A 24,820-nucleotide genomic window follows, 5' to 3' on the forward strand; every position below is an offset into this window, starting at 1 on the left:
AATTGTCATTGGAGGGGAGGGCTTGTAGTGGGGTGCCAAAGGGTTTGGTTCTTGGCCCTACACTATTCAACATATTTATCAATGCCTTGGAAGACTATGTAAAATCATCGCTGATAAAGTGTGCAGAGGACACAAAGATGGAAGGAGTGGTAAATAATGAAGAGGACAAGTCATTGCTACAGAGTGATCTGATCGCTTGGTAGGCTGGGTGGGAAGCAAACAACGTGTGTTTTAATACAGCCAAACGTAAAGTTATGTTTCTAGGGACAAAGAATGTAGGCCATGCTGTATCTGGCGAAGCAGTGACTCTGCCAAGAAAAAAAAATACTGATCATGGTGGATAATCAGCTGAGCATGAGCTCTTGGTGCATCACCGTGGCCAAAGGGGCCAATGCAATCCTTGGAGGTCTAAACAGGGGAATACCGAGTAGGAAGGTTCTAGTTCTATTTGGCAGTGGTGCAATTGCTGCTGGGATATTGCATCCAGTTCTGGTGTCCACGGCTCAAGAAGGATGTTGATAAATTGGAGAGGGTTTAGCGAAGAGCCATGACAACGATTAAACGGTTAGAAAACCTGCCTTATAGTGATAGACTCAAGGAGCTCCATCTATTAGCTTAACAAAGAGGAGGTTAAGAGGTGACTTGAACACACTTGGATTCCAAGGCCAGACGGGATCATTGTGATCACTTAGTCTGACCCCCTGTATGTCATTGGCCAGAGACCTGCCCCAAAATAAATCCTAGACCAAGTACCTACGTGGGGAACAAATATTCCAAATGGGCTCTGTAGTCTGGCAGAGAAAGGTATAACACGATTCAATGGCTGGAAGTTGAAGCTAGACAAATTGAGTGGAAATAAGGCATCAGTTTTTAACAATGAGAGTAAGCACTGCAGTAATTTACCAAGGGTTGTGCTTGATTCTCCATAATGCAATTTTTGAATGAAAATTGGATTTTTTTCCTAAAAGATCTGCTCTAGGAATTATCTGGGGGAAGGTTTATGGCCTGTGTTATACAGGCGGTCAGACTAGATAAGAGTGGTTCCTTTTGGACTTACAAAAAATAATCAGAGATTCTCATATTTTATCAAATATAATTCCAAGTCATGACATGTCACTCAAATTGCCTAACATAAAGAATTTACTGGGAAAAGAATTCTGAGTTGAATTTTATTTGCTGCATTTCAACTGTGCATGTTCTTGCTGGGAGGAGTGTCTTACAGAACTAATATTTCAATAGAAATACTCATCTTAAACAAGATATTTTGGTTTAAAAGTGTTCACTAATAAAACTATTGTAGCATGGCTGTAAAGTGCTTGTAAAATTGCAGCCAAGCAGGGTGAAACTTTTCTGTGAACAGTTTACATGTTCAGGTCAGCTGAAGGCATTCATGAATTTTCAGAGTAACAGCTGTGTTAGTCTGTATTCGCAAAAAGAAAAGGAGGACTTGTGGCACCTTAGAGACTAACCAATTTATTTGAGCATAAGCTTTCGTGAGCTACAGACTTCGTAGCTCACGAAAGCTTATGCTCAAATAAATTGGTTAGTCTCTAAGGTGCTACAAGTACTCCTTTTCTTTATTCATGAATTTGGCACACAGTTTTGGCTGGGAAAAAGGAGGGGGAATTTTTCTGGAAAAGTCAATGGTTTTTTGTTTTGAAATTTAGCTAGATTCAGGGGGGGTAGAAGGAAATGAAAACAAAATGAAATGTTTTGTTCAACCCCGAAACCTTTTTCCCTGTTTGGTCAGTTCGAGGGCTAAAACCGATCTGTTTGCCCAGCCACAAACCCTCCAGCATCTGCTGTCGGATGCTACCTCCTATTTGCGACTGAAGGAGCCTCTCAGAGGGGATGATGCAGGTAGGGTTGCCAGGCATGTGGCTTTTGATCAGAAAACTGGGCTGTTAAAAGTCCGGTCGGCAGGGGTTAAGGCAGGCTCCCTGCCTGCCTGGCTTTGTGCAGTTCCCCAAAGTGGCCAGCATGTCCTTTAGGTGCAGGGATGATCAGGGAAGCTCTAAGTGCTACCTCTGCCCCCAGTGCTTGCTCTGCATCTCCCATTGACTAGGAACTGTGGCCAATGGAGCTGCGGGGGCGGTACTGCCTGGCTGTGCCTCTGCCTAGGGGCCAGGCATGCTGGCTGCTTCTGGGAGTAGCGTGGAGCCAGGGCAGGCGAGGAGCCTGCCTTAGCTCTGCTGTGCCACCAACCTGAGGTAAGTGCTGCCTGGCTGGAGCCCGCACCCTGAACCCCCTGCCTCAGGTCGGAACCCACTCCTGACCAGAGCCCGAACCCCCTGCCTCAGGTCAGAACCCCCTCCTGTACCCAAACTCCCTCCCGGAGCCCCCTCCTCATCCTAACTCCCCCCGGCCCCAACCCACCCCCCTACCCCAGCCCAGTGAAAATGAGTAAGGGTGGGGTAGAGCGAGCGATGGAGGGAGGGGGGCTCGAGTGAGTGGGGCAGGGCCTCAGAAGGAGTGGGGCGGGGAAAGGGTGTTTGGTTTTGTGCAATGAAAAAGTTGGCAACCCTAGGACGCAGAACGAGGTTTGCAAGATGCAGAAGCATAATGTCATTGTGCTACCGCCACTCCAGAGGGCGTCGGTGGCGTGGTGGGCTAAGTGAGGTGCGCTGCCGGCTTGATCTCTGTGGGTTTGTGATCTGGAGTCGGGAGCAGTCTTTTCTAACGGCTCTATATGGTTGGATTTCTATACAGAGCTGGGTTGCAGGCTTTGCTTCTCCATCTCTGGTAGCTGTATTGGTCTTTGGCCAGGCTGCATGTAAAGCCTCTGGCAATGTGTTTGTAAGGCGCAGGGCTGAAGGGGGAAGGGTTTGAACTGGGGCTGCTGCGCACAAGCTTTGGGCTCCTTGTCAGTGAAGAACTCCACCAGCGGTGTTGGAGCAGATTGCATACTGGGGGTGCTAAGAGCCATTGAACTGAACTGTAAACACAGTCTGCGACGGAAACCACTGGAACTAGGGGTTCCAGCCCCCCTGCACTCTGAGATAGAAGCGAAAAGGGCTGTAGTTGATTCTCTGTCCCTAGGAATGGTTACGTCTTTCTCAAAAAGAGCTGCTCTAGGTTAAACAAAGCTATTAGACTGGAAGCAGGAATTAATTCAGGGAAGTCCTGTGGACGGTGCTAGGCAGGAGGTCGGACAAGGTGATTGCAAATCATAGATTTGTAATTCCCAAGCCAGAGGGACCACTGTGATCATCTAGTCTGCAGTGCTGTATAACACAGGCCAGAGACCTGCCGCAAAATAATTCCTAGAATAGATCTGTGAGGAAAAAAGTCCGGTCTTGATTTAAAAATGGCCAGTGTTGGAGAATCCACAGCAGCCCTTGGTAAATTGTTCCAGTGGTTACTTAACCTCCCTGTTAAAAACTGATGCCTTATTTCCAGTCTGATTTTTGTCTAGCTTCGATTTCCAGCCACTGGATCATGTCATGGCTTTCTCTGCTAGATTGAAGAGCCCAGTGAATGGCCCCTTCTGGCCTTAAACCTATGAATCTGTGAATTGACCTTTGTTCTCTTGATATCTTGGTTGGGCACCTCCATGCTTGGGTGGCGAGTTAGTCTTGACAGCTGGCACGACCCCAGATACACCTGTGCTGCTGAAGCTTATCCTTGTGTGTCCGGGCCTCTGAAGCTGGATCCTGAGGCTCACATACTTCCAGGATCTCTATCTGCACAGTCCCAGGGAGTCTGGACCCATGGGCAGATCAGCTCTGGTTTGGGGATTTGTCCACCAGAGCCAGCTGTGGTGTGCCCCTCCAGCCCTGTCTTGTGGGACAGCTGGTCTGCTGTGCCTTGTGCAGAGCTGTGACCTCCACTTCCTCGGAGCAGCCAGGGATGAGAGCCTGTTTGTTCCCCAGCGCCTCACCCCTCTGTCCCTGTCTGGTGGTAGGGCTGGTCAATGCGAAGGCCGTTGCTGGGTCTGACTTGTGCACATTGCAGGCAGGATGCTTAGAATTGCTGACCAGCTTCTGAGCGCCCATATGCATGTTGCATAGAGCCTTGGTTTAATAAGCCGCTGCTAGTGCAGAGCGGGCAAAGCGGCTGTACCTGGTACAGTGTTTGGAAGCACTCACCATGCCGGTGGCACCTTCTCAGAGAGCCACACCCATGCTGTGTCTGGCACCGGGCCATTCCCCCAGCACATCCTCACACCCAGCTTGTGGATGTGCTTTGGAGATCTCTGAGGAGCCAAGGGGCTCAAGGCAAGCCTGGGCAGTTTCCTTTGGGAACACATTTCTGCTCTGCCTACCAGGCTGTGGTCTGTGTTAGCACCACTGTCCCTGTCAGGCAAACTTGCTAGTATTTGGCTGGGAAGTTACTGGAGGGAAGCTGTAACTGAAGTTGAAAGCCTTACTAGTTGCCAAGGTGCAGTTACCTGGCTGTCGGTGGCTGTCATTCTCCATGGCAATATGGATCTTACCTTAGGAGACTTGTCCCTCCACAGCCCCCTCTGCGCTCCCTGCTCCCCAGAGATCCCTGCATGGCTTGTTGACTGGACTGAATTCTGTACACACAGTGCTGCCCCCCAGTAGCCCTTTCCATGAAGCTTTCCCAAGCTCCCAGGTGCCTGCTGTGAATGTGTTTTCTCATAGCTGGTCCAGAATAGCTGGATATCTCTGCCTCTGCTTGAACAGGGCCCACTGCTATCTGGGAGGGTGGATTAATGTGCAAGGTACCTTCCGAGGCTTACATACTTCCAGGATCTCTATCCACACAGTCCCAGGGAGTCTGGATCCATGTGCAGATCAGCTCTGGTTTGGGGATTTGTCCACTGCGGTGTGCCCCTCCAGCCCTGTCTTGTGGGACAGCTGGTCAATGGCCAGCCTGTGCTCTGTGCAGCCCTCCACTTGGAATTGTGAGTTGGGGGTCACCAGTCCAGTTTCACCCTTGCTCCCGTTTTACTGGATTATTTTTATAATAGCAAATTGCAAATCCGACCTGCTTAAATACCAACTCGCTCTAGGCGAGAAAAGTCACTCTTTAGGAATATTCAGCTAGTGGATTTTTATTATCTATAAAGCTGTGGCAATGTGTAGCAAACAGGTGAAGTGATTAACCAGCCACCCAACATCTGTTTACTTGTTCCACGAGTTGCAAGGAAGTGAGTGATCACTACAGTACCGTGGTGCAGCCTTCAAAGGCGAAGGGATTGTTTCAGTAGCAGAGGGTAACCGAATGCAGTCACAAGTTTGTATTCATTTAAAAAAAACATATTCAAATATTCTGGCCTTGATTCCCAGCCATGGAATGTGTATGTGTCCACAAGTCTGGGCGTGAGCATGTGTGTGTGTACACACAAGCATATTGCGTGCATGTGTGTTTGTACATCAGGTGCATGTGTGTACGTACTTGTGGTAGTGTGTGCGTTGGTACTGTGCAAGTACTCCTGCCCGTGTATGTCTGCATGCGCACAAGCGTGTGTATGTGGAAGTGAGTGCATAACTGTGCATTAGGGCATGTGATGTCCCTCTGCGTCTACATGCCCTTTCCTTGAATCCTCCCACTGGCTCCCTAGAGCTGACTGACTCTCCCCTCCCTGCTCAGTTAGAAGCAAGTGTGTGTGGAGAGATTATGGGAGGCGGTTAGGCCGGTGACACCCCCACCCTCCCCCCCAGAGCAGCTTTCAGGCCCCAGGGGTTCTCCGTGAATAGCCAGGTAGGGGTTATGACAAGAGGGTTTATTATGATGCTTAATGAACCAGGGAGCTGCCCAAGCAACTTCTCCTCCTGGAAATCTCTCCATTCGGGCCTTGTAACGAGGGCGCGACGCAGGCACCCTGATCTCCACTGCACTGTAAAGCCACCTGAGAAGTTACTTTCCCGGCTGCAGCTTCTCCCTGCAGCTGGCTTGGCATAACTCAGCAAAGCCGTCTCCCTGGGGAGCCCCATTCTTAGCGTGGCAGCAGCCGCATTCCAGAGGCAGTTCGCTTTGTGTGCAGACAGATTCCGCCTGCTCCGGGGAGGAGCAGCACGCGGTCGTAGTAAATCATGAAGTGAAAAGCTGCCGGTGGCTGGGTGGCTCTTGCAGTGGGCTTGGTGGCTCTGAACTCTTCCCTCCACTTGACTCCACAAGTGTTCCTACACTTCTGATGTGGATTGCGGGGAAAGAGGCTTTCCTGTCACAGCCCACCCACATCTCCCAGGTGTGGGCAGTGGTATTCTCTCCCTTCCCCCCTTTGATTTCCTGCAGCCGAAATGCTGATGGGCAGGAACTGGTAAGATGGAGCTGTTAAGTTCTGGAGAGCTCCCAATGCAATGCCAGGAAATAGCCCATGGATAGGCAGGTCTGCAGAACATGAGGGCCTCTAGCTCTTGCCCTACAAAGCTGTAGGGGAAAGCCCCGGGAGCCAGGGGCAGGGTGTACGTGGGATGAGCCCTCACTCGGGGAATCCATGGGAGCTGCAGTGTGGCCATTCTCCAGGTGAGAGAGCCACGTTTCTCCGTTCAGGTGGGCTATGGGCCTTCTAAGATTGAATCTTTCCGACTCTTTCTTTGTCTCCGGTTCAGAGCAGCAGCATGGAGTGTGAGCTGAAGATGGTAATTGGTGTCAAGTAAGCGTAGCTCCCATAGAAACACATGATCATAGGCGCCAACTTCTCCTGGCGCCAGTGGGTGCTCACGGCCCCCCGGCCCCACCCGGTGCTCACGGCCCCCCGGCCCCACCCTGACTCTGCCTCTGCCCGTATTGACTCCTTTCCCCAAAATCCCTGCCCCAGCCCTGCTTCTTCCCTACCTCCTCCCCTGAGTGCGCCATGTTCCTGCTCCTCCCCCTCCCTCCCAGAGCTTGTTATGGCGCGAAACAGCTGGGATGAGAAGCAGGGATGGCGCTCAGGGGCGGAGGCGGTGATGAACTGGGGCGGGGAGCTGCTAGTGGGTGCAGAGCACCCACCAATTTTTTCCCCATGGGTGCTCCAGCCCGGGAGCACCCACAGAGTCGGCACCTATGCACATGATTGCTTTGTACACCCCTGTGCAGAGCCCAGAGTCTGTGCTGAGCAGGATTCTTATTCAGTCTGTTTACCCCAGTATTCTGGCCAAGCTTCCCTTTGGGCAAATGCACTCTCCTTACCTGCAGTTTCAGTTGGGTACAGTGCTCTTTACTTCTGTCCTAAATTCTCATGTAGTCTTGGCATGCCCGATAAAACTGCTGCCATGCTCCACTCCAGAGGTGGCTGTATTTCAGTGGTGGATGTTTTCTCCCAGAGGGATTTGGTATTGGATATCATGATGATGGGTGCAGTACAAGGAGCCTGAATAGAACAAAACAGAATGAAATAATGGAAAGTACTAAACTAATGTGAAGTCTTATTAGTTCCCTTGCAGGCTGTCTGGTATGGAGCTCAGCATGTCCAAGAAGAACAGCTAGATGCTCAAATGCAGCATCTGGAACACACCTGCAGGGTGTGAACAAAGAGCGTGATGCTTTCTCATCTGCTTTTATAATGCAGAACTTGATATGCAGAGTCTGGTTAGCTCTGAGATTGTGAATGGAGTCAGTGAAAGGGGAATTGTATGTGAGGTGCATTCTCTAGCATGCTCTGAGAGCATAAACTCTTTCGGTCTTGGTCAGATTTACAGCTGGTTCCAGAGTCACGGCTGAAGTTCTAAAGGTCACTGGTGGGTGCCTCAGTTTCCCTGTCTGTAAAATGGGGACAGTGATCTTGCCCTACTTTTGTGTCATGCATTGGACGGAAAGTGCTAGATCAGTGACAAGTCTTGGCTGGCGTTATTGAGCATTGAAGTGGTTTTGAAAATGTTGGCAAAACTGTTTTCTTGATTGAAAATTTCCTCAAGTGTGCGATGGGATTTCCAGTCAGTGAGAGAGATGCCCAGAATAGCCTGGTGATTAAAGCATTTATCGCCGATATGGGGGTTCAGTTCCCTGTGATGAACAGGGGTAGAGCAAGGGTTTAGAAGGCTACAAATCAGACTCTGGCTTTCTGGTTGGAGCCGTTCCACTTTGTATCACTAATTATTCGCTGACCAGGGAGACAGATGGACTCTCTGGTCTGGTGGTATGGGGACTCACCGGGGATGTGGGAGACTCATTTCCAAGGCCTGGTCTACACTACAAAGTTAGATAGACAGACATGTACATCTTACCTCAACCTAATTATGTCCACGCTACAGCCTTGTCCCGCCGATGTAAGTGCCCTACTACACCGACATTACTCTACCTCCACGAGAGGCGTAGAGCTTATGTCAGTGTAGGTAGGGCAGCACAGTGTCTGTCTAGACACCGGGGTTATTTACATCAGCTGTTGGGTGTCATTCTGGTCAATTTCATGGCTCTAGTATGGATCTGTGAAATTGACAGGAAAGCTGGGCTGTCACCCTGGGGTGTGTTGGGGGCTCCAGCTAGAGCCTGGCTATCCCCTGGACTCCCTGCTCCAAGCTGGGCTGCACCCACCCCGCTCCCCACTTGGATCCATGCCCCCCCCCAGGATTCTGGTTCTAGCGGAGGGGAGCTGTGGACCCGGGCTCTCAGTGCCTTCCGACTGCCCCTTTTAAGTCAGTGGAAGCGCTCCTGGTGAGGATATGCACCATCGACAGAAGAAGGGCAGTGTGGACAAGAGTTAAGTCTAACAATGTTAGGTCGACTTAAGTTCCTAGTGTAGATGTGCCCCAAGTCACTGCCCCAGAGCAAAGACTTTGAACCTGGGTCTCTCTCATCCTAGGCGAGTGCGCAGACCACTGTTCTGAGGACTCTCTTGTGCTTTTTTTAACTTTACACACAACATTTCAAAAGTCTAATTTTTTTCAACATGGGGATGAAAACAAACGTTGGGACCTCAGATTTCGTCACAAAACAGAACTGTAGTTTTTGGGCCTGCCCTCCTCACCATTGCTTTGTGCTCTGGGGAGCTGTGACTTTTCACTGGTCTTCTCTATGACACAATCTGTGCTTGGAAAAGGGGGAGGTGTGGGAAAGTGGAGCTGCCAGACTGGTTGGTGGCTCCGGGGAAGGGAGACATTTCTCTCTCACAGATAGAGGATCTGCTGCATTGCTCCCTGTTCTGGAGAAGGGCATTGTCCCTAGGTGTGCGTCCGTAATCATTGTTGAGTTGGTGATATATGTAACAAGGTCAAGGCAGTGACACCAGATTCCTTTGAGGAGAAACCCAGCGATTTTCTGTGAGGTAAACACTGCGCGTCTGTATTAGAGGGGTAGCCGTGTTAGTCCGTATCCACAAAAACAATGAGGAATCTGGGGGCACCTTAAAGACTAATAGATTTATTTGGGCATAAGCTTCCGTGAGTAAAACCCCACTTCTTCAGATGCATGGAATAAAAATTACAGATACAGGCATAAATATAGAGTAACTCCTCACTTAACGTTGTAGTTATGTCCCTGAAAAATGTCACTTTAAGCGAAACGATCTTAAGCGAATCCAATTTTCCCACAAGAATTAATGTAAACGGGGGGTTAGGTTCCAGGGAAACTTTTTTTGCCACACATAAGACCACTCACACACTCTCTCGCTCGTTTTAAATAAACAATTTAATACTGTACACAGAGATGATGATTGTGAAGCTTGGTTGAGGTGGTGGAGTCAGAGGGTGGGATACTTCCCAGGGATTGCCTTACTGCTAAATGATGAACTAGCAATTGGCTGAGCCCTCAAGGGCTAACTCATTGTCAATGCAGCCTCACACTCTACAAGGCAGCAGGAATGGAGGGAGGGGAGACAGCATGGCAGACAGAGATGCACACCATATGTGTGAGAGAGAGATGTGCGTTTCCCCTTAGATATGCTGACACCACTCTTAAATACACTACCTTGTTAAGTTAATCAGCAAGCTGAGACCGCAGCAGCTGCTTCCAGGAAGCTCCCTCTGTCCTGAGCCCTGCTCTATGGAGATGGGGTAAGCAGGGTGCAGGAGCAGGGGCGAGGGGGACACCCTGACATTACCCCCTCCTCCCCAGCAAGGAGGAGGCTCTGGAGAGCAGCTCCAAGGCAGAGGGCAGGAGCAACAGGTGGCAGTGGGGGGAGGGACAGCTGAATTGCTGGCAGTTGAGAGCCTGCTGGGGGGCTGCTGCACAGGGAACTTAGGGGAGTGGGTCGCTGATGGGGTGGGCTGCTTGTCCACCCTGGTTCCAAGCCCCCACCAGCTTGCTGCAATGGGCTGCTCTTCCTGCAAGCAGTGGACAAAGCAGGCGGCTGCCAGACGACCTTATAAGGGAGCATTGCGCAACTTTAAGGGAGCCTGTTCCCTCATTGATCAACAATGATCAACAATGTAACAATGTTAACTGGGATGACTTTAAGTGAGGAGTTACTGTTCTGACACATGCAGAGAAGGGAGTTACCTTACAAGTGGACAACCAGGGTTGACAAGGCCAATTCAGTCAGAGTGGATGTGGTCCACTCCCAATAATTGATGAGGAGGTGTCAAGACCAAGAGAGGGAAAATTGCTTTTGTAGTGAGCCAGCCCCTCCCAGTCCCTATTCAAGCCTAAATTAGTGGTGTTAAATTTGCAAATGAATTGTAGCTCTGCGCTTCTGTGGACTGAGCAAACCCATCCAATTCCTGCAGGTACTCTGACCCCACAGCAGTGTGCGTGGGCCCAACAGGCCCAGAGCCAGAGCAGCATGGAAGCCTCCACTTCCCTCTCCTTATATGAAGAAAAGAAGTACTTGTGGCACCGTAGAGACTAAGGTGCCAAAGTCCTCCTTTTCTTTTTGCGAATACAGACTAACACGGCTGCTACTCTGAAACCACTCCTTATATACGGATGAAAGTCTTCCTGCCGGCCCAGCGCAGTGTGTGTGAGGGTGGCTGCCCTGAGAGCAGGCAGGGCTGTGCCAATGTCTCTGCAGTGCAAAATAAGGCCGGGGTGTGAGTGAGCTGCCTGTCTCTTTAAGGCCATCCTCTCCCCAGCAGAGCGAGTCTCTTTGCTGGGGGTTGGCAGCAGGATTTCTTGTGGCAGCAGCTCCCAGGGGGAGTGAGGCTGAATGATCTTGTCCCAGTGAAATTTCATTTGAGTTGCTGTTTACAAGAATTGGCCTCTCAGGGCTCTGCAGTAGCTGGGAGCCAGCGCCCAAGCAAACGCTGGGCAGTGGGATTCCACCGCCTGTGGGGAAGGAAAAACAGAAGAGGACTGAGTGTGTGCACTCTGGCAGCGAGAGAGGGAGAGCTTTGCTCACATGCTGCAGCTCACTCCGAGGAAGTCTGAGTGGCTGGCCGGCCTGGGGGGGTGAGTGCGTGTGGAGGTGTACATGCGTGCACTTGCCTTCCCAGACTACTCTGTAGCACTGATGCATGAAACTCAATTACCCGAGACGTAGAGGTTAAGGAGCAAATTTTAAATACAAAGGTGCTGGCCCAATGACTTCATGTGTCTTTGGTGGTTCCTACCTGGTCCTTGCAGCTGGGTGCTGCTGGGCTGTTCTGCTCCTACAGGGGCTGGCCATTGTTTCCTTGACCACGTTGGGTGGAGACGAGGAGCATCCTGGTGTGCAGGGAGGCCAGAGGCTGGGTCACATGGTGCTGAGTTTGTGAGTTTAAAGAGAAATAGCATGGAATTACAGAGTTAAAGATGAGCATTTCCTGTGACATGGCTGGATTGCCCGGCCCATTTCCTTGGCAATCTTTGTGATGTTCCTTTTTATAGTTTAAAGAAAAAAAAAATGTTTGCTGGAGCCCCAGCAGTTGGACCTCCACCCCATTGCTGGGGGACAGACCCTTGCCACACCACACCTTGCTGTCTGAGTGTTTTCCCTGCTAGTTAGCCCTGGTGTCCCCTTCTGAATTCTGTCCTCGTAACTCCCAGTTCTGCCTCGGGTGGCAGCCCAAACAGGTCCCCTCCCTCCTTGGCATTTACAGCGTCTCGTCCCTGCAGCCTCTTGTTGGGGCTGCCTTGCCCTGGGTTATGCCCACTGGGAAGGATTAGCTCTTAATCATCCCTCATAACATATTTTTGTCACTAAAAGATGTGCTGGTTCTTAGCTGTCCATCAGCGGGGCCCAGGCAGCAATGTGCCCCACCCGCCCTCCTGTGCCGACCTGACTTCTCCATACTCGTACAGGAAGGGGCACAATGTTTGCTCCTAGAATGATAGTGGGGGAGAGTGCCGCTCCCATCGGCTAAACACACTGGTCACAGAGAGCCTGGAATCCACTTGGACCTGAGTGACTGAAAGCTGGAAATGCAGAACCAAGTCACTGGGCCACCGCCCCAGCGTGACTTCCACCCCTTCTGATCTGCGCTGGGAGCAGGGAAAGATCTACACATCCACCTTAGCCCCATGTCTGCCAGGAAAGGGTTGCGGGGATGCAGAGTGGGATGCTCCATGTTTCCAGCCTAACTAAGGGATAATTTTCTTCTTCTGGTTCTGTCTTCCCCCGAGTCATTTATTATTGATCAGCCCCCCACGCTGCTGCTTTGCTTAGTACGTTTTCACTGCATGCCGACGAGGCCATTCCATATGGCAGACAGGATGCAGGAGCTTAATTTCATGGTGAGCCCTAACTTCCTGCTCCCAGGGACGGTTCTCTAAGCGGGGCTAGCCCGGCCTGGGTCAGTCCCAGAGGAGCCCATCTGCCACGTCCCTGTAGGAAGTGTGAAGAAGTGCCTCAAAGCAGGTTGAGGAGTTCACTTGGGCATGCAGGAGAATAAGAGGCTGAGTTTTTTGGGGCTGTTCAGAAAGGAGCTGGACCAGGCTCCTAGTTTGCCACACTGCAAATCACATCTTAACAGGCAGGTTTACAGGTCCCTTTCTGTGTGCCACTGTGTAGAATGCTTTCCTCCCCTCCGCAGTGAAATTGGCTTTCCCTTTACCTATTTGCCGTCAGAAGGGCAGCCTCTGCTCCCCTTCACCATTGCATGAGCCTTCCACCCCTGCCCAGGTGGCTGGATTCTGTGTACTGGAGCGTTCATCTCAAGAAACCCCTCCTTTGTTTTTGAAATGCTGTCTAAATGTGGGTGCGTAGAAGTGCTGTTTTGGGTGTGCCGCTGAGGTTCTGTATGTAGTGCCCCTCACACAAGCCTATAAAGCAAGGGGGGAGGGATAGCTCAGTGGTTTGAGCATTGGCCTGCTAAACCCAGGGTTGTGAGTTCAATCCTTGAGGGGGTCATTTAGGGATCTGGGGCAAAAATTGGGGACTGATCCTGCTTTGAGCAGGGGGTTGGACTAGGTGACCTCCTGAGGTCCCTTCCAACCCTGAGATTCTATGAAATGACAAATGAAGGCAGCCAGCAGCATAGACTCCCCATTGCCCTGCCTAGAGAGCAACCTTGTCACTTGTACAATGGCTGTGCCGTACAACCCTAACTCTGCCCCGGGCAGAATGGTAGCCCTTCCACTTGCCCAAATTCTGCCCATTCACCACCAGGCTTGTTAGCGTGACATTTCATTGCTACAGCTCTCGGGAGTAGGGAAAATCCATATACAGGGAGTACTGTGCTGCCCTAACTCTAACTCCTGTGTGGACCAGCTAGGTGGTGGACTGAAAAATGTTTCTGTGGTGTTCAGAGCGGTGGGGTTCCTACAGCAATGGAAAAGCCCCTTCCGCTCTGCCTTTGTAGTCCCCGTTGTGTAGACATGGACCCAGACTCCCCCTTTCCTGCTGTCCCTGCTGCACATTGCTGTCAAACTATACCTACTCCACTGTCGGGAAGTCTCTGGGTATCTGGTGTGTGTGATCAGCTTTCATGACAGAAAAAGTAACTGTCTGACCCTCCCAGCTGTGAAGAAAGGTTCGAAATCCTGATGCCTAAGGGCTCAGAAACCAGAAGGCAAAGACAGTCCCACAGTTTTAGCCTTTAAAATCTTTTTAAAATTTTGGGGGCCTGATTCATAGCTTGGGGCCAGCAGCACTGCAAGCTCTAAAAAGTGAACTGGCTCACTTTTTAGAGCTTGCAGTGCTGCTGGCCCCGGGAAGAATAAATTCACATTCTCTCTGGTTTCTATGTTAGCAGCTGGACCCTCGCTTCCTCACTGTTCATACAAGAGGGTGCACTGGGCATGCTGCCCACAGGTGGCAGGGTATGATCCTCTGTGCAGTGGCCAGCTCCACTAGCTGGCACTGATGTGGAGGGGACCCCGTGAACCTGCCCCATAGGTCATGCTAACTTCTGGCGAGCGGAAGGACTGCAGCTGTGCTTGGCATTCAGTGTCCCCTGCCCACATACTCATAGCTGGGCTTTCATGCAGGGTCAGGGTCAGGTGGGGTCACTAATTTCAATGAGAGCAGAGGTAGTGAGCCCGGTAGAAAATCACCCCTCCCCTGGTGTTCTCAATAATACAGAGAAGGGGGTGAAATTCCCAATCACCAAGCCTCTGAAGGTAGACGAGAGTGCTGTTTAAAGGCACATATCCTGTTTAAAGGCACATTGCCAGGTCAGCAACACTGCACCAGGTTTATGTAACGTGCGGGCTCAGGTGTCATGTCTTCCTCTAGCGGCCGGCACACATTTGCAGAATTATAGCCTACCACTACTACCAGCCAATGGATTTACTCCTTTAGCTCAAGTAGGAAGACCTGGGGTGAACATGCAAGGTTCTACCCCCACCACCAACCTTTGCAGGAGCGTTACGTTTATCAGTAAGGAATACTCATGCGGGGTGGGGGAGAGAGGGTGCCCTCTCATACGCCAGATGTAGAAGATAGAATTCATCCATAGCTCCCAGAGGAGCAAACTTCTGCAGCTACACTGGAAGCAGCTATAGCTTCCAGCTGGCATGTACACCGTAGCCCTCCGTGCAGCACACCTAGGGGCCCTTGTACATGCATACAGCTCGGTGCTTACAGAGCACAGTAGTAGCAGGTCCTAACTCACATATAGTGCTTTCCCTCAGTAGGTCTGACAGCCCTTTGTAATCTTCAGCATGGGTCTGTTTAGTTTGGAAAAGAGGCGGGGGGAGGAACTTGATAGTGGCCTTCAAATACTTGAAAAGCTGCCATAAAAAAAATGGAGACAAGTTGTGCTCTCCTGCCGCAGAGGACAGGACGAGAGGCAATAGGTTCAAACTACAGATTAAATCTCAGGAAAAACTTCCTAACTGTAAAACCAGTAGGACAACGGTCCAGACACCTATGGAGGTTGTGGAAGCTCCTTCACTGGAGGCTTTTAAAGGAGCCTGGATAGCCGTCTGTCTTGGATGGTTTAGACACAACAAATCCTGCACCTCGGCAGGGGCCTAGACTAGATGACCCTTGTGTTCCCTTCGAACCCTGTGGGCCTGTGATTCTAGCATGCTTAGCCTCACATCCCAATGCCCTGGGAGCCAGGGTAGTGCTGTTATCCCCACTGGGCAGGTGAGGAACTGAGGTTCAGTGACTTGCTTGAGATCACACAAGGAACCTGGGGCAGGGCATGGATCTGAACCCAAGTCTCCCAAGACCTAGGCTACTGTCCTGAGCACCTTAGCAACAGGACCATTAGAAATTTACTGCAGCTACCCAATCTGCCTGATATATAGTGTAAAGTGCTCCTTCAGATTCTGGCTGAGGATTGTGTTTGGAGGAGCCCTTAGAAGGGGCCCCGCTGAGGAGTCTCCTCTGCTATCAAGTCACTCTCAGTGGCTGGCATCCTGCATGCTCTGTGCTGGGAATTTAGATCCTTGTAGCATTTGTGGTGTGGAGTCACTCCTGTGGCCCTGAGATCTAGTCCTGGACTTCTGTCATTGCCCTGCCTAGTCAGGGCACGGAGCGTTTCTGAGGTAAGAAGCCCTAATCTCTGCACTTTCAAACCTGCACTGGCTCTTCAGTTCCTCAGAAGTCGATCCTGGGTGGAGCTGCCAGCCAGCAGCAGAGGCACGGACCATCCATAAAAATATGGAAAAGCAGGAACATGGGGCTGTCAGCGAAATGTCAGTAAAATGGGGAGAATCTGTCCCTGCTCCTGCCACATGCTGTGTATTTCCAGGACTCGTGCATGGGCTCTGTTAGTGAAAGGACCTGAGCCCTAACCCAGGGTGTAGTGGCACCTATAGATATTGACACCTAGGTCCCAAAACCGATGCTGCGCGGGGCAGATTGCTCACATGGTGCTGTGGGATTCTCCTTTCATCCAGCGAGCCCCTGTGCAGGACAGTGTCTGTGCTTTGCAGTGATCAGCTGAAAGCTTGCCAGGCAAGGGCTGTAGCGTGGGTACATAATGTGCAGGTACATTTCTCCCCGTGGGGTTGGCAGCCCCGACACTCGGCTGTCAGGGTCTTGGATCTGCTGGTCACTGGTGCCCACTTCAGTTAGTGAAGTGACAGCTTGGAAGATGGAAAGGTTCCCTTGGGCAGCCTAAATTCTGATACAAACAAAAGGTCACTTGAGCGATGGCTGGTCCGTTGGTGCTGTGACCTTCCTGCACCTTGCCCTGAACTTCCCTCTCCCTCCACAGCACTGCACTAGGGGGCACTGAATGTGCCCCTCCCACGGCTCTAAGAACCCACCAGAGAAGCCAGGAACCAAGCTCACTGAGTCCATGGTGCAGGCTGGGGCTGCCTAGTGCCCTTCACGAGCTCGGCCTCCTACCTGCATCCCCACCGCACAGCAGTGAGCTGGGAGAGACAGTGTCACTGGGATGCCATGCTGGCGGCCAGCCTGCAGTGGGGAGCAAAAGGGTGTATCTGGGCCGTAGTGCTGAATGTGGCTTGCCGTGCTATGCACACTCTACCCAATACACCCAAGACGGCTTCCTGAGGGGAAGGCTCCCCACTTGCTCTCAGGAGCTCCACGGAGCTGTCCTGTGCTCCTGCCCCTGTCCTGCACCCCTCTCTGAGCTGTTCCGTCAGGTCCCTTAGGAGCTGCCACTATCAGGGAACCCCAGTGGGCCTTAGGTGCATCCTATGTAGTGTCTTCAGGGCTGGGGCAGCTCTGTGCAGGGCTGGGAGCCGGAGGAACCGGTGTCTATTCCCAACTCTGTGATCCTGGGCAGGTCACCTGCTGTCTCTGCGCCAGGGCGGGGACGCTGCCCCACTCGCATGGATGTGTCTGAAGCACGTCCGGGCTGCCTGCCGGGGCGTGTGACTGCATGGCACCTCCTGCGGGTTGGGAGCCTGGCTCTGTCAGGGGACTGGGCTGTATCGTGCCAGGGCCAGTGTTTACCCTGGCTGTGCGTCTGTCTGCCCGGTGCTCGCTCGCTCCCCCTCACAGCCCCTGCTGAGTGCAGCCTGGCCCGATGCAGCCCCTGCCCAGCTCCCGGGAGCTGCTGTGGACCCGTCCCGCTGCTCTGGCTGGCAGTGGCTGAGATCATTGATTCAGGTCAGGGAGCCACTGGGCCTGCCTGGAGCCAGATCTGCGCTCTGGTTTCCTCCCCCTGCCCCATCCCCAGCTGACAGTCACCAGCCATTTTAATTAGATGCATTTTTAAGAACAAGTGTCAGCCTCAGAGGCTTATGGGATTGATCACCCAGCATGGCTCTTCTCTGCTTGGGGCGACAGCTCTCTGCCCAGCCGAGAACTAATGAGGTGTGTGTGTGTGAGAGAGCGCAAAGGGGACGGGGCTGCCACTGCTGCCTCTGGGGGTGGGCGGGGTGTGGGGCCAGGCAGAAAGGCCCCTTGCGGCAGCTGTTCAGGAGACAGAAGATAGGTGGCCTTAGGTGGCAGCACTAGCCTGCAGGCTGCCCAGCCCCACTGCTGCCGGGGCTCCCGGCCCTTGCCCAGCACAATGGGGTCTGGTGCCGTGAGGGGGAGGGGAAGCAAAGTCGCGGCTCATGTGGCTGCCGGTGTCGCTGGTGCTTGCTGGGTCCTTGGGTTGCCTTGAACTCTCGTGCTCAGAGAGCCCAGGTGCCTCAAGCTCCCTGCCCCTGCAGTGCCCGTGTGGCCGGCGCTACGAGCCATACGCCGCTGTCCGGGGGCGCCGGCTCTGGGTTTCCGTCGGGGGTTGGCCGTACTTACAGATAATCTTTTCCTTTGAAATGTTATTGCCTTGTGTGCATGCAAGGGGAGGGGCGCCGGGGGGAGGAGGTGGGTCACCATCTGTGTTTTCCAATAAAAAGAAATTAAAATGGAAGCCCATTAAGGGGAACTTGATTGGGATTCTGAGCAGGGCTCCAGAGCCTGCTGAGAGCGAGGAGCCGCTTCCAAATGACCCCACCAGGTAGGGTGACAAATCTCACTGAGCCAGGCCTCTCTGGCAAGCAGGCTGCTGGCTCCCCTTGCACACCTGGAGTCACACCAACCCCAGTACCGGCAAGGGCTAGCCCAGTCCCTTGGCTGTGGGGTTTTGGTGGGGGGTGGCCCTGCCTGCCACTGGGAAGAGCCCTCTGTTCATCTGCTGGACTCCTGGGTCAGACAGGAGAAGGGGCTGAGGGCAGGGTCACAATGTTTCCCGTGTATCTGGCTGGGTAGTGCAGCCCTGCTCATCCCATCCTAGGGAGCTCTGGCTTGCTGCCCACTGGCATGGTCAGGTGGCCATGGGGATAGACTGCACAGACAGCCCCGCACTGGGCCTGGCCTGTGCTGAGAGCGCAGCTCCTAGATTTGCTGGTCCGGCTGTGGGCCTGGCCCTTGGCACCGCCCATGGAGTAGGTAGCTGGGGATGGCTCTGCTCACCAGCATGTGCCCCGCTGAGGCCCAAAGCTGGGAGGGGGCAGGGAGGCTGTTTCCATGCCTGCGTTTGCAGATGTGACTGGCCCTACTCGGAGCCCTGCTGGATAATGGGTGGGGATTCGGTGGGCGTATGGCGGCTGCTGGATCACTGAGCAGAGCTGGAAAAGCTCACCTGGGTCTCCATGGTTGCACTTGGTGGGGAGAAGGGGTTCCTCCAAGTCTGACAGCCCCCTTGTCACTTACATGGTGGGGTCCTGAACAGAGAGTGTCTAGGCTGGGACCCAGGGTGAGCCACGGGGCTTGCCCCCCCCCCCCGCCTTTTGTGCCCCACCTATACCAGTGCTAAGGGTGTTAAAGTGCTCCTGGCTTGGGGCGAGGCTGCACCTGCAGCGGAGCAGAGCTCAGTGAAGATGCTTCGAGCGAATCGCGCTCCCCGAGAGGCAGGAGCTGTGTCGACAGGAGAAGCCCCCCAATTGACACAGCACTGTCCGCACCGGGAGTGTGGTTGGTGTAACTGCATAGCTATGGGGGGCGGGGGGGTGGGAGAGTAAACCCAGGCTCAGGGACGCTGCACTGCAATTGAAGGCGTGACTGCAGTGTCAGTAGCCAGCCCCTGGTAGCTTTAACTGAGCTAGTACAGGTAACAATAGCAGTGAAGGCGTGGTAGCACGGCACCCTGAGTATGTGCCCAGCTCCCCTGGCAGCCTTGTTCTCGGGGGGCTGGGTCCATGCTGCTCTGGCTTCACCTGTGCTAGTTAGTTGAAAGCTAGCCCAGGGCTGCCTACCCACGCTGCACTCACACCGCCGCCAGCGGCGTAGCTAGATCTTCCGGCTGGTTTGCAGTGTGCCCCAGGGGCTGGGCAGGAGGGAGCAGGCCCTGGTGGGGCTCGATCCCCTTGACACCTCCGAAAGGAACCAGCATGGGGAGGCCAGCTCGGGAGAGCTGGTTGGGAAGTGACGGGATGAGACTGGCTGCTCAAGTGACTGGCTTTACCTCCTGGCTGGTTCCCACAGTGATGGCCTGACAGGGGAGGCCTGGCCCCTGCTGTGCTCAGAGGAGGCCGACTGGACTTTGTTCAGAGCTCAGGGAGAGGCTGTTCAGGGCAGCAGCTAAAGCAAGACCCCCTCAGAGCCCTCCTCAGTCCATGGTCTTCCCCAGGGGGGGCTGGGGAAGCCACCGTGTCTGAGAGGCTGCTCCTGGACAGATCAGGCCCAGTTGGCACAGTCCACCCAGCTCGGGGCCCGTTCACCTACAAGTAGTGGCTGCTCACTGGAACTCGGCAGCAAGACCGGTCCCGTTACCTTAAACGACGAGCCCCATCCCTGCCCAGGGGAGCCACTGTGGACTGTCTGGTCAGCTGCCTCTACACGCAGGGTTTGTGTTAAGGAAAAGACACAAAAGCAAAGTGTCACATACCACCCCCCCGTAGCAATCGAGCGGCAGAACCCAGCTAGCTCACTGGGCCAACACATCCTACTCAGACTCAGGAGGCCCTGCCCTGGTCAATGAAGGTGCTGATTCTTCCTTTCTCTCGATGGTGCTTGTCTGTTGAGACTCTGAGCTCTTGGGGCCCGGCTGGGTCTCCACTGGGGACCCCGGTCTCAGCTGAGAACTACAGGGGTCACTTGAACACACACGATAGTGCAGAACAAACACGTGTGACAAGGAGAGTATTGGAAACCTGTCTCCCCAGTGCCATAGCGCAGGCAGGTGGTTTGAAATCAGCAGTGTCCCTTTAAGGATGGGCACTGAACCCTTTAGCACTGGGGTAAGAGTGCCATGCCAGGGTGCGACGTGCAGCACCAGCGCGCGTTCCGGTTGGGATTCGCCACATCCCCAGGGGTGGAAATGGGGACCCTTGTCACAGCTCAGCCCCTCCGTGCTCCCAGAGAGTCTAATCTGCAGGGCATAGCACTTCCCTGTCGGGTTGGGGATTGGCAGCCTCCACCCCGTCCCAGCGAGAGAAACGCACCCTGGACCAGAGTGACTGAGGGGGGCACGGCCTCGTCATGGTGCCAGCCAAGCCCCTGGGTCGCGGAGCGAGAGTGCTGGTGCTGTGGGGGGCAGGTACAGCTTCGGTTCCAGTCCCTAGCTGCACTAGCCCCCTGGGGCAGAGGGACAAAGGTTGGCCCAGGGTACTGAGTGAGTGAGTGCACCTCCGGTGGAGTCCATGGACCTGCGTCTCCTCCCATCAGGGCTGCTGAGCCAGAGCTGGACCCAGCCCATTTGAGGTGTCTACGCGCACGTGCTGGGGGAGATTCTACCACATGCAATTGACTTCGCCATTAATTTTCTTCCTGTCCCTGGCGGCTGTTGCAGTCCCCCAGCGTCTGTCTGTGAGGAATCGGTGCCCTGCACCCTGCAGCACCGCCGCCACCACCTGCTGTCTCGAGCAGCCACGTTGTTGGTGCAGAAATGAACAATGTCACCGGTGTAGCTTACAGCTGGGCTGAGGCTCAGGTACCAGGAGCTCACGGGCGTGGAGAGGAACATCAGCCCTTCTTGGCTTCACGGTGTCCCTCCTGCCCCTATTGGTCGTGAGGTGGGAAGGTAGGAACCTGGCTATGGGCCAGAGTCTGGAAACGCTGGGGCTGGAGTTTCAGCCTCTCGGCCAGGACTGTCATCAAGGGGACAAGTTATTCTCCTTAGGCTGGGGAACTGAGAGAGACCCACCCAACACGTAGGCAACCTGTGGAACTTCCTGCCACAAGATATCTTGGAGACCAAGTATTTCACAGGGTTGCAGAAAGGTTTAGCCATTTATATTGCTCTGATGATTCTTAGGTTTTTTGTCAGACTGATGGGTAGCATTCGCTAGGATCACAGAGTTGGAAATCTTTCTGTAGCAGGGCATGCACCCGCCATTACCTGCCTGGGGGGTTCTTGCACCTGCCTTGGAGGCAGCTGGGCTGGCCGCTTTTGGAGGCAGCAGACTGGGCTGGGTTGGCGCCTGGTCTGATGGCAATTGCTAGCTTTACTGAGTGCACGTGCTCATGGGAGCAATGGGGGCAGCTTTCAGGACCCACCGAGGGGCAGACTGGCATCTCTCATGGCACTTGGAAACCTGCACCTTGCAGGACTGGATGCGGGGGCTATGCAGATGGCTCAGATTCGAAAGGATTCAGTGAGTGGAGATTGCAGATGGGAGCCTCCCTGCAGCCTAGGCAGTCATGTGTTTTCTGTCCCAGACTCATAGAATATCAGGGTTGGAAGGGACCTCAGAAGGTCATCTAGTCCAACCCCCTGCTCAAAGCAGGACCAATACCCAAATAAATCATCCCAGCCAGGGCTTTGTCAAGCCTGATCTCAAAAACCTCTAAGGAAGGAGATTCCACCACCTCCCTAGGTAACGTACTCCAGTGTTTCACCACCCTCCTAGTGAAAAAGTTTTTCCTAATATCCAACCTAAACCTCCCCCACTGCAACTTGAGACCATTACTCCTTGTTCTGTCATCAGCTCCCACTGAGACCAGTCTAGAGCCATCCTCTTTGGAACCCCCTTTCAGATAGTTGAAAGTAGCTATCAAATCCCCCCTCATTCTTCTCTTCTGCAGACTAAACAATCCCAGTTCCCTCAGCCTCTCCTCATAAGTCATGTGTTCCAGCCCCCTAATCATTTTTGTTGCCCTCTGCTGAACTCTTTTTTTTTTCCCAATTTTTCCACATCCTTCTTGTAGTGTGGGGTCCAAAACTGGACACAGTATTCCAGATGAGGCCTCACCAATGTCGAATAGAGAGGAACGATCACGTCCCTCAATCTGCTGGCAATGCCCCTACTTATACATCCCAAAATGCCTTTGGCCTTCTTGGCAAAAAAGGCACACTGTTGATTCATATCCAGCTTCTCGTCCACTGTAACCCCTAGGTCCTTTTCTGCAGAACTGCTGCCTAGCCATTCGGTCCCTAGTCTGTAGCTGTGCATTGGATTCTTCCGTCCTAAGTGCAGGACTCTGCACTTGTCTTTGTTGAACCTCATCAGTTTTCTTTTGGCCCAATCCTCTAATTTGTCTAGGTCCCTCTGTATCCTATCCCTACCCTCCAGTGTATCTACCACTCCTCCCAGTTTAGTGTCATCTGCAAACTTGCTGAGGGTGCAATCCACGCCATCCTCCAGATCATTAATGAAGATATTGAACAAAACCGGCCCCAGGACCGACCCTTGAGTCATGGCAATCATAGCCTTCCCAGTCCACCAGGTGCTGGAGCCTTCCCCTAACTCTCTGCGAGTCAAGGATTTGATAGATCAAGTACTCCTGCTGTCCATGGACTGTTATGGGTGGCTGTGGCAGACTGGAGAAATTTGGGTTCTTGCTGTACAGTTTTAAAAGCGAGATGTGAAAGACGGGGTGGATCTTCAAGAACTCAGGCAGCTATAACTTGAAGGCCACTGGATTTACCTGTTCTATGGTCTTGAAGGGGCCCAGTATTGGTAGTCTAGTTTGGCAGATGGGCAGCCTGATTTGGGGCAGAGAACTGCACCTTGTCCCCTATTGGGGGGCACCCTGACAGCCTTGGTCTGTGTGGTGGTGTTAGGGTGACCAGATGTCCCAATTTTGTAGGGACAGTCCTGATTTTGGGGTTTTTTTATATATAGGCTCCTATTATCCCCTGTCCCGATTTTTCACACTTGCTGTCTGGTCACCCTAGGTGTAGATAAGTTTCTCTGACGGATGACAGGTGTTCTTTCAGGTCCTGGTGCACTGGTATAGGTGGGAGGCTAAATCCACAGTGGCTGGTACTGAGGAACTCCTGGAGAAGTCCAGATGGAAGCAGGGGAGAAAGTTTGCGAAGAAGGGGCTGTGTCGGGTCGGGGTGTGGATTGTATTGTTATATGTGAATTCGGCACAGCAGGGGATGCAGAACATCAGACTGCCATTGCTCATCCTGTTGACAGTGGGAGAAGGCGCACCACGAGATTCGAGAAATTCGTCTTTGGGGGGATAGGGCCTCTGCTTTCCTGTTTCTTGTCCCTGGGTGATAGGTTACAACAAAGCTGAAGCAAGCAAAGAAAAGGGACCAGCAGATCTGGCGTCAGCTAAGACGTCTGGCAGTCTGTATGTACTCCAGGTTCTTGTGGTCTGGCAGGACTTGAATCAGAACTCGGCTCCTTTTCGGATGTGGTACCACTCCTCAAAAGCTGCCTTGATAGCCAATAGCTCCTTTTCCCAAATATTTTGGGATTTTTTCCTGCTTGGAACTTCGTAGGACATCTTGATGTAAAGTGTCCTCATTCCCTGCAGCATAGGCATAAGCCTGATGCCCAGCATCAACTCTTCTCTACGTCAGAGAGGTGGGGCCAGGCTTGACTGACTTGTATGGGTTCTGTTGATGAGGGGCCGGAGCTGGAGGTGTTCAGCCAGGTGGTTGACTAAGCCTCCAGGCCGGGTGGGGATTCCACCTGGGCCAATTCATCTTTAGTATCATTGTTGAGGCTGAATTGGAAATAACAGTGGGCATCCTCACTCCATTTGATGAATGTGCCAAGTCTTGGAACTCTGCTGCTTGTGTAGCGACTGGCCAGTGTCCCTTCTGCGACAACTGATGGACAGCTTTGGCTGCGTGCTCACGGGCTGAATCGTCAGCAATCGGTGCATAGCGCTAACCAAGTCCTCAAATTGTCCTAGAAGTGGGCTTGATTTTTCAAGGAGTGTAGATGCTCAAGCCAAGGCCTTCCCAGTAACCGGGCTGATAATCAGTCCCCTTCAGCTTGGTCAGTGGGATATGACTGTGGTCATGGCAGAAATAGGAGCCAATGCTTATTTAGGAACCCACAAAATTTGTCACGATTGCAGGAACTATTGAGTTGTGTGCACTGAAAACCCATAGGAAGGAATTGATTATGGGGAACACACTGGCTCGAATTACACTGGCTCTCTGTCGCTGAGGGCGATGCAGAAGTGGGGCGCTCTGCACAGGGAGGGGCAGAGCTGTACGGGGGACTCACCCTTCTCTGTGAGCGGGTGTTCCCTGCTGGCACTGAGAGGGTGCGGAAACCTCCACTCCATTCGGCCAATCCATGTGCAGCGGGATAGGAGTTTTGTTGTGGAGAAGGAAGCATTACAGTCATACGGGGGTGCGGGAGCAGCCCAGCCCAGCTCAGCTCTGTGCAGACACCCCTCCACGGGGTCAGGACTCCCGGGAAAGATTCAGAAGCTATCGTGAGAGATGGAGCCCCAGAGCTGGTGGGCATAGGCAGAGCAAGAACCCCTGAGTGAAATCGTCCACCGCACAAGTGCAGCAGCCCCTTGATTTCCTCCCTGGCCTAGCACGGTGCCCTACACAATGCAGTCCGATCCTGCTCCCATGGCTAG

The 24,820-nt window shown here is 53.0% G+C and overlaps 1 protein-coding gene and 1 long non-coding RNA gene across 7 annotated transcripts in view; one reads left to right on the forward strand and one right to left on the reverse strand.

The window, feature by feature from the left end:
* EPHB2 (EPH receptor B2) overlaps positions 1–24,820 on the forward strand; it is a 273,181-nt gene that overhangs the window by 41,899 nt on the left and 206,462 nt on the right. The window lies entirely within an intron of this gene.
* The window catches only part of LOC125624343 (uncharacterized), a 50,030-nt gene that overhangs the window by 21,951 nt on the left and 3,259 nt on the right, over positions 1–24,820 (reverse strand). For 2 of the 3 annotated variants that reach the window (XR_007353281.2, XR_007353279.2), the window contains exons 3-4: positions 11,376–11,507; positions 7,084–7,264 (exon numbers count right to left, since the gene is read on the reverse strand). This is a non-coding gene — a long non-coding RNA (uncharacterized LOC125624343). Of the gene's footprint in view, positions 1–5,004; positions 6,543–7,083; positions 7,265–11,375; positions 11,508–24,820 lie in introns of those variants that run through there. The other variant, XR_007353280.2, reaches the window with a different exon arrangement.

This window comes from Caretta caretta, chromosome 18, assembly GCF_965140235.1.
Source record: "Caretta caretta isolate rCarCar2 chromosome 18, rCarCar1.hap1, whole genome shotgun sequence".
Classification (NCBI taxonomy): domain Eukaryota; kingdom Metazoa; phylum Chordata; order Testudines; family Cheloniidae; genus Caretta; species Caretta caretta.